This window comes from Triticum dicoccoides, chromosome 3B (genome assembly GCF_002162155.2).
Source record: "Triticum dicoccoides isolate Atlit2015 ecotype Zavitan chromosome 3B, WEW_v2.0, whole genome shotgun sequence".
NCBI lineage: Eukaryota > Viridiplantae > Streptophyta > Magnoliopsida > Poales > Poaceae > Triticum > Triticum dicoccoides.
Window position 1 is genome coordinate 233,896,077 of NC_041385.1, and position 7,535 is coordinate 233,903,611.

Consider the following 7,535-nt stretch of genomic DNA (forward strand, 5'->3'; position numbering starts at 1 on the left):
GACATTAAAGCATCTCTAGTGGCTTGTGTATCCCATAGTCTATGTCAAATATAAACCATCAGCGGCCAAAAAATGTGTCCAGCGGCTTGTGTATGTGCTAGTCTAAATTTTAGACGTCCACCCGAATCGCTACGCATTGTCCATATTTAGACGATGGAGCGAGGACGTCCAAACAGAGATGCCCCTTCGCGAGCTCGCTCCGCGCCGATCTGGAGAAGTTGGAGACGAGAAGACGCCCATGCCACTGCTCCGAGGAGCTCGCCGTTGTTGAGGTACGCTCTATTTTTCCGATTCAGAGAGAGGAAGAGTGATTGAAGAGACGGGGCAGGGAGATGGGGCCGATGGATCTGAGGCCAAATCCGGCCGCCTCCGCCGGCCACTGTCGCCCTTGCGGATGGGGCAGGGAGATGCGAGAGAAGGGGCAAGGAGATGGGGCTCCGGTTGCGAGCACGGCGCCGGCGGCGAGCATGTGCGCGAGCGGCTGGGGCGCCGGCTGTGAGCAGCGACTGTGAGGCACGAGCGCGAGGCGACTGCGAGGTAGTAGCGTGTGCGCGAGCGCCGGCTCTCTGAATATTGCTGCTGCTCCCTGTATCTGAATATTGGTATTGTTCTCTAAATATCTGAATATTGCTGCTGCTGCTCTTTGTGTGCAGATGGAAAACTCATATGAGATGGACTCATAGATCAACAACTCCTCATTTCTGGACATGATGAATGTAGGATCAGATGAAGACGACGATGGATTCATGAGCATATCCAAAGAAGAAATGTTTCCACTCATCATTCTGTTGTGTGAGAGAAGACAAAGGAATTCAGGAGAGGAATGAGAAGGCACAACCAGGATTGGTGAATGTGAGGTGGGAGGGGTGGTATATATAGACCTGGAATATAGCCCTGAAAATATAGCCGTTGAAAATAGAGCCATTGGAAAAGTAGCTGCTGAAAATATAGCCGTTGGAGACATAGACTACCAAATTTAGACAATCCACTGAAAAACTGAGGTTGTCTAAAATGAAAAAAATTACACCATTGTGTATGTGAAGATATAGACTACCAAATTTACACTAGCCACTAGAGATGCTCTTACTCTTTGATCCAGCAATTTAGGGTTGCAAGAGATCATTTGAAAGTACACCCTGATGAACATTTTTCCATTAGAATTATTGCTCCCGGGGATGGTGATGATCCACAATATAACCTGACTATGATGAAAGAAATAAATACTCCCTCCATCCCACAATATAATATCCAGATATAAGAGGAGTGTTCCACCAAGCCTCCTCAGCGATTTGGATTTCTGACCGTTGGATCTGGCTGCTTGATGCGATCTGGGCCGTCGGATAGAGCCGCTGGATGATTCCGACACTGTACGAATGAATAGTGATAGAAAACGTCTGCCACCGCACGTAATTACAGCGCCCCGCCAAGGGCATTTTCGTCATTTCGCGTCCTATGGTATAAAAAGGGCCCGCTCCTATTGCGCGACCTCCTCCCGCACTCGCTCTCTCTCTCTCTCTCTCCGCACCCTAACCCGCCTCTCTGCCCCGCCGCCGGCCGCCGCCGCCGCGGTCGCTCGCCCAGGCACCCATCCCGCACTCGCGCCGCCGCCGTTGCCCCCTCTCCTCTTCCTTCCGCTCGGCCCGCGCCTCCCTGCCCCGCTGCCGTCCAGGGCCAGCCCCACACTGCTGCATCCTCTTCCTTCCTCTCGTCCCCACAGCGACGGCAGCAAGGACGGCGCGCTGCGCCCGCCCCCTCCACTCCACCAGAGGTGCCCCTCTCCGCCCCCGTCCTACTCGCGCTCGAGGATCCCCGGTCGCCCTCGGCCCCGGCGTCCTACCGCGTCCTGCTCGCCGTCCTCGCCTGCGTTGCCCTCGGTGCGCTTGTCTCCCTCTCCTCCTCGGTTCCCAGCGGGAGAAGCATGAGGCGTTGAAGCTACTGCTGCTCAGCGGGAGAAGCAGCAGCCGAAAATCGATGACGCCGACCCCCTCCTCCACGGCAGCGCCTTCGTCCCCGACGACACCCAGCAGCAGCCCACTCCCGGTACTACTGCCCCCCTTCTCTCTCCCTCTCGCTCATGCTGCGGTCAGTACTCCGATTATTACCGAAATTTCCCTCTCCAGTATGCTAAGCTATAATTTTCAGTAGTATTCTGCATATGACCGAAATGGTTTTTTGAGGACAGTGCAGCATGATGTCTGCACTTTTAATATGAGTGAGATGGGTTTTTGAGGATAGTTTTGGTTTTGGATTAAGTATCAATGAGATTTGCTGAGTCCGGGTCCAAGATGCTTGCTTAGTTGATTTAGAAGAAGAGTCTCTGCTCTGTTCTGGTCCTACACATGGGGGTATTAGGAGGATTCAAAGTTTTGATGCTTCTTGTTCTGGTGGAATCTCATGAGCTAGACGCATTTAGGTTCCGCTTAATCCTGGAATTTTTTCTTTCCTGGTTGAGGTGTGGCAATGAAAACATCGACCTCTTAGTAAAAAAGCTGCACGTTGATTCTTGTGCATGCTGAGGATTCATGCTACGGAAATAGACTACAGAGGAATCCATAAGGAGATAGTATGCAACTTGCTCTAATCGGTCGATCTAAATTAGGGTGTCACTATTTTTCTTTGTGTAACAAAATAAACACATATCGACCTGACTACTTGTTGTTGCCATGGTTGATCTTCATAAGTAATGACATAACATGGAGAGCTTCCATGAGTAATAACATAACATTATTTTGGGCTTCCCATGTTGAGTGAGTTTTAAAGTTTTCCCTGTTTTCATCGACAGCCATCCAGTTTACGCTGAACAAATTAGTAACTCTTTATAGCCAAAAATTTCAGTTATGCAATACACCATAACCTTTACTATTTGATTTGCAGTAGAACTGGTTTCCTAAGTTGGGTAAATCAGTGTTGTTGCATACCCCCATGCAGTTTGTACATTCTTTTGTTGTTCAAATAGTTGTGTGAAGAAGATGGGTGTACTTGCGTATTATTATTTTTAGCTCAATTTCTTGCTTCTTGTGACTTCTATTGCCTGAGTGATTTCTCACATGGTTTCTCTATTGATTTGCAACATGGTTCAAAGGCTGTTCTGAGCATGTCAAGGCTGAAGTGTGCACTTCCGAGGTTTGATTTATGGGCCCTTTTGTTCCTGCTGATTGGTGTGCCGATTATAATCATATATGTACATGGCCAGAAGGTACTTAGAGAAGATACTTAGAGAAGAGTGTGCATCAATATGAAGTCTTGTCCTACTCTTCTAACGAAGGATCAGGTACAAGAAGCAGCAAAGTACCTTAAAAGCCGACAAGTACAATAGTAGTTACATTACCAATACGAATTTATCTTTGACTTGAAATTCTGAATCTTTTCTAAAGATGAATCGATGGTATTGCAATTTATCTCTGCCTTTTTCCAATGGATGCATGTCCATCCCCTGTTTCTCAATTGTGTGTTTCCTTACTTAGTCAAGAAACATCTAAATTTGATGGCGGGTATGCTGAAGAATATTTGAATATATAAATGCTTCCTTCTTTTGAATAACCTCGTACCCTTTTGCTAGATCAAGAAACATCTTAATTTCTCAGCCTCCATGGACACGGCCGAGATCCTTGACCATTGCTCATCGGGACATGTGCCATCTAGCACCAAAAACCCTTGTTTAGCTGTTCAGGTAAACCAGAAAAATCATGCAATTGCATCACACAGTAGACTGTGAATCCCAGGCAGAATGATCTTTGATGTTATGATGGACCCACGTGATGTACTGCTACTAAGTGAATTTTCAGTCAGATTAGCTCTAATATCATGTAGCTCCAGTCAGAGTTTTCCGGTCCAGTACTTGCCAGGGAATACTTACCTTGCCATTTGGTGTGATTATCTGCTCTTATGGGGCTGGTTTTGTACTGAGCCATTACTATTATATGTCTTTTGCTTCCTCCTGCTTTCCTTTCAAGAAGTATTATTTTCATTTTCATATAGGGCCTTTAAGATAGGATTCCATAATTGTTCATGTTCATTCCATATACTAATATATGATGTTTTTTTATATTATGTACTGCGTTTTGAACTTGCTATAGCTGAGACTGGACCGAACTTGCTATATTGCAGTTGGTCCAGGATCTGAGCGCATCCGTCGCATTCGCTGTTCGTCGTCCAGTCGGCCGTAGCCATCCACAATAAGAGCCACACATACAAGGTTCTGAGCTTCTGATAAAGAAGACCCACAAGTTTCAGAAATAAGGTAGGAAAAATCAAAGGTAAAACATGCAGGCACATGCCTTCGGCAATCAGCCTTTTAAAGAGGTGTTCATGAGTGTACAGCTGCACACAAGGATTTGTGCCATGTGGCACTATCCATTTACCATTGAGTCCCTTCCTCCGTTTGGCAGGCAACCAGCCGAGCCTATTCTCGCTGGTATAAATCAAATGCTTGCTTGACACTGAAATTAGACCAGTCATCCACAGGACCAGTGAAGAAAGAAAAGTTATTTCTTCTTTTCCAGACCATTGGGAAGCTGTCTAGGTATTCAGACTTAGCAATAAAAGGAACACTCTGTATGCAAACGGTGTTCCGCACTGTTTTACAATCACATCTAATGACAGTTCCGAGCGACCGAAGAATCACAATATCTACGAAAAGTCTTCCTCTCTATCTCGAGCAGATCCTGTTGTAGCCCCTATTGTGCACTTGATTATGTGCCATTTTCTACAGGCGCTTTGATACACATCCAGTTAAAATGTTCAGGCGATTGATGACAGCACAGTACCTTAAAGGCCGGTAAAAGAAGTTTCTAAGAAGCGCGAACACTGTGAGAAGTAAGCTAGCCAAGGCAATATTTAGAAGCTTTCTTTACTGAATTTTGTCTTCCTATCCATGCTAACCATTGCAATCCATAACTCCTATTACCTGACAACCGCTTTTTTGTTTTACCAAGGTCTAAATATGCGCTAATATGTTGGCATACCGTTTCGGGCTTGGCCATCTGTTTTACTACACTATTTGTTTAATAAGCATCTCTAGCGGTAAATAGAAAACTAATGATCTGATCAACATTCTATTGAAGGAGTAGATCATCGATGCTTACAGCTGTGGGGCTCATGGAGCCAGAAGAGGCTGTCGGTGTCGGCGACCTTGCCGTCTTTGTCCTGTCCAAAGGTATACAGATTCCTTGCCTTGCCTCCTGACCCCACCCATGAACTACATCCATCCCCAACTCCGCTCTTATCTCTTAACTCCTTTTCCAGTTCTGCTATCATGGAAGATGTTACATAGCGATGAGTTTTTTCCTCCTTTAAAAAGTAGATGGATAAAAGATTTTAGTTCAGTTGTTGCTGCACTGTGGATACTTTGTGCATGAAGCTGATCCATCTTTAAAAAACTGGTTTGGTGTGTTCTATTTAGATGTTTATATGCGACAAGAATTCTTTGTTTCACTGTTCATGACTCATTACAACCGAACAGTAGCAAGGCTCACCCACCTATCATGACTCATTATATAGTTCATTTGTTTGAATACGAATCTGGAATTTGTAAACCACTGTGATAGCTAGAGCATAGTCAAGGGAGAGGCGCAGTAGTAGATCCATGGTGTCTGTTGCTGTATTTATAGTCCAGATGGGTGCGTGACAGATATAGACTAAAGTGTCGACCATAAACTACTATTTGTAAAAGCAAGGAACATAAACAATAGGTTGTTGTAGCTAGGTAAATTACTCTTTTTCAAGTTCACCGTCATGTTTTATTAGAAAGTACATTGTCTATGGACAGTGCATCACAGGGGATCGCAGTGAGGATGAAAGGTTTGGAGAAATGCAAAATGATAAAATTCAGACGTTGGCATACAGAGAACTATCAGGAAAACATACACCATCAATCATTCACCATAAGGACACAGCAGGGCAGTAGCTGAGTGCAGAACTAATTAAAATGTTGCTCCTGGATTTCTGTTTTTCTATACTAGAGATGAGTCTTAGATAGTCTGCTAGAGTAGCCACACAAACCAAGGGCTTTAATTCGTATAGCTGTAAGATGACATCTGGTCTTTGACTTTTCCCTCTTTATGTGTGAATAGATTGTCTGATTGTGAAATGCATGTACTTCATTAAGAACTTATGGTTTATAACATTAACACTTTTGAGCCATGACCTGACCTTATATACTGCTGCAATCAAAGAGCAATAACTTAACATACTTTGAACTGAACCAATGTTGCTTGGTCAATAAATGGCGTGCTGACTTGCTGGTTCAGTTTAGACATGTAGGCAGAAGCCAATAATGGCATGCCGACTTGCTGGTTCAGTATAAAGTATGTTAGGTTATTGCTCTTTGCTTGTTGATCTAACAACCAATGCTATGGTGTATAGGTCTCTGGACAAATAGGTGCAAGGAGGGCTTTGTTTGGTGCAGCGCAAGACAATAGCCAATAGATGTTTAATCTGCCAGTTAATAGAGTACTGAGCATGTTGGTTTGTCTGTTGTAACCCACTTCAGATGACGTATAGATTACTAAAAGTTTTTTAGTATTTTAGTATTTACCTTTCTTACATATATATACACGATTTACTACATTTATGTATATCTTACCTTTCAACTCATGGCCAAATTCACTTGATCAATTTTCAGTATCCAATCTGATGAATGGTTTGGAGTTTGGCTGCAAATAAACCTGAGACTAAGAGCATTTGTAAATAGCACCAATGCATAAGTAAATATTTCCCCGCACTTCTATTTCATGATTAGGCTGTCCCAGTATTTGATTACCAGGTATATTTTGGTTTGCCAATTTTGTATGGGATGTATCATTTTGTTGACCATTCGATGAGTTCAGTATACGGCCATCGAGCCAGATGTTGTGGTGACAGGGATGAGGCAACTATACATCTACTGTGAAAGACTACTCTATGGCCTTTTACTCGCTATCATTTAGCCATATAAAGCATAGAGGGATTATGTACACAAGTTGCCTTCTGTATGATTCATGTAATGTATTTGATACTTCTATAGTTTTATCATTGTAATCAGACAACTCGAGTGCCCTAAAATCACTGTGCATACTATTTCATTCTATTGTATTTAAAAATGATTATTCATATTTGGTTGCCTGTTGTTTGGAGGGTAACGCGTGGCAAGCCGCGGGACCAAAACGTTGGTTCCTACTAACTTAACATTACTTGCTTGACCAAAACGTTTGGACCGGCACCCTCGCGCGATCCCGATCTAATCATATATTATAAGTAGGATGAAGGGAGTACTAGAAAAGTTTCTTGCTAAAAAAGATGCACTCGTCGTACATTGCGGCAGCCTAGCAGATTGAATTTCCTCCATCTTGCACAAATTGGATAACCTACATGCAATCAGAGTTCACCTCAAGTTTGTTGCAACCTGAATTTTCAGCCAGAATTAGTCCGTCAGAGTAGTCACGGGCCTCGGCAGTAGCAGCATCTGTTACATAGGATATAGCACACGAACTGGCAGAGATAAATCTGCCATTCTCGTCCCGGATCACAGCCCCCGTTGCCCCCGATCCTTCATCAAT

At 44.0% G+C, this 7,535-nt stretch overlaps 1 long non-coding RNA gene across 3 annotated transcripts; it reads left to right on the top strand.

Annotated features, from left to right (window-relative positions):
• The first annotated feature begins 1,536 nt into the window (after positions 1 to 1,536).
• On the top strand, positions 1,537 to 6,712 carry LOC119275691. 3 transcript variants are annotated; one of them, XR_005135829.1, is made up of 7 exons: positions 1,537 to 2,040; positions 3,083 to 3,271; positions 3,560 to 3,670; positions 4,108 to 4,240; positions 4,712 to 4,815; positions 5,064 to 5,155; positions 6,364 to 6,712. It is a non-coding gene; the product is annotated as an uncharacterized LOC119275691 (long non-coding RNA). The 3 variants fall into 3 exon arrangements; XR_005135828.1 differs by having other exon boundaries at positions 4,108 to 4,815; XR_005135830.1 differs by lacking the exon at positions 4,712 to 4,815.
• Positions 6,713 to 7,535: the final 823 nt, after the last annotated feature.